The sequence below is a fragment of the Juglans regia genome, chromosome 4 (assembly GCF_001411555.2).
Source record: "Juglans regia cultivar Chandler chromosome 4, Walnut 2.0, whole genome shotgun sequence".
Classification (NCBI taxonomy): Eukaryota; Viridiplantae; Streptophyta; class Magnoliopsida; order Fagales; family Juglandaceae; genus Juglans; species Juglans regia.
The window spans coordinates 21,984,681-21,986,262 of record NC_049904.1 but is presented as its reverse complement, the minus strand read 5'-3'; positions in this window follow the sequence as shown (position 1 = coordinate 21,986,262).

The following is a 1,582-nucleotide window of genomic DNA, read 5'->3' as shown; positions in this document are numbered from 1 at the left end:
TCAATTGCAGTGATTTTAATGTCACTGCATAAAAATCAATACCATCGAGTTAGAAATCGCCGCAAAATGATCTCGAAAGGGAAAGGCTAATTCGCGGCGAACTTATATCGCTACAACTGGTATTTCAAAACTGTTAATTCTTTAGCGGCGATTTATAAAAATCGCGGCTAAAGCATATTACCGGCGATATTCCCACTTTTAGCGACAGATAGAGATCGCTGGAATTATTCTTTCCCAACGATTAATAGCAACATCGTATCTTCAAATTGCGGCGATTAAATGAGCTATAGGCGGCAAATGCGATTCGTCGGGAAAAAAATTCAATGCCGGCGAATTTTGACTTTCGTTGGAGTAGATCTAAAGTGGGGCTTTAATATCGGTGAAAATGCAGCGATTTATAAATCGCTGGGATAGGAGTAACGCGGCGTAATTATGGGTTTTACCAACTAAAATGTATCGCTGGTAAAAGTATTTCCCCTTGTAGTGAATGAGAAAGTAATTGCAATGACAATTATATAACTAGCAATGACTGTAATCATCACTAATAATTTTGTTGCAGTAGAGTATTGCCAACAAGTTGCATTTTGTCATAATTAATAAGTTTTAGTGAAGCTATAATTTTTTGTCAATTATAGTCTAATAATTGACATTTTGCTATCCAATTTATCTTCACAAAAGGTAATGTTTTAGTGATGATATAAAACTCGTAGTTAAGGGTTTATCGTCAATGAGAAAAACTTTAAATTCGTCGCTGTTATCACATTTAACGACCAAAGTTGTACTGTCATTTATATTGGTCGTAAATACATGAGCGATCAAATTTCCAGCCAAATGAGAGAGTAATTGAATTCTATCTCTGTCTCTTATAAATAAAAAAGTAAAAGTAAAAGAATATGAGTCTGCCACTTATATGGGACATAAGGGTAATGTATAAAAAGGGTGTGTATGGCCTCTATGAGGGGAGTCATGCGTTGCACAACGTAAACACATCAAGGAAGAAAAGCTACTACACTCATTGTACAGTGAATTAAGGAAAATGGTAAAAAACTAGAGTTTTGATCTTTCGATCTTTGAAAATAACTTAATTGTGCATAATTTTATTATTTTAAATAAAGCATTATCCTAATTTTGTAGTATTAATTCTTATTATGTTTTTATTAGTCTTGAGATATATATTTATTTTTTACAGTATATAATAAAAAGATGAACTTAATTTGGACATTAATATAAAAGGAAGAATGGAAAAAATGGGAGAAAAAGAAGGCTGGGACGAGTTGATCTAATGAGCTAATGATCAGTAGAGAAGGGCATAAATGACTGAGTCTCAAAGAATTTTACTCGAGTTGAGCCAACCTTAATTAATTGAGTAGTTGAGTCAAGTCGATCTCCTTTTTTTTCATAAGTCAAACTCGGTTTGGTTTTAATAGGCGAATATCGAGCAAACAATATTCGTACAAACTAGTTCATTTACAACCTTACCAACACAAGGTGGGAGAAAGGGAGGAGCTCCTTCCTTTGCCTGGTGGTGGACACTTTGGAGGAGTAGTAGTACTAGAGATTACTTCAGTTACAGAGCTTCCAA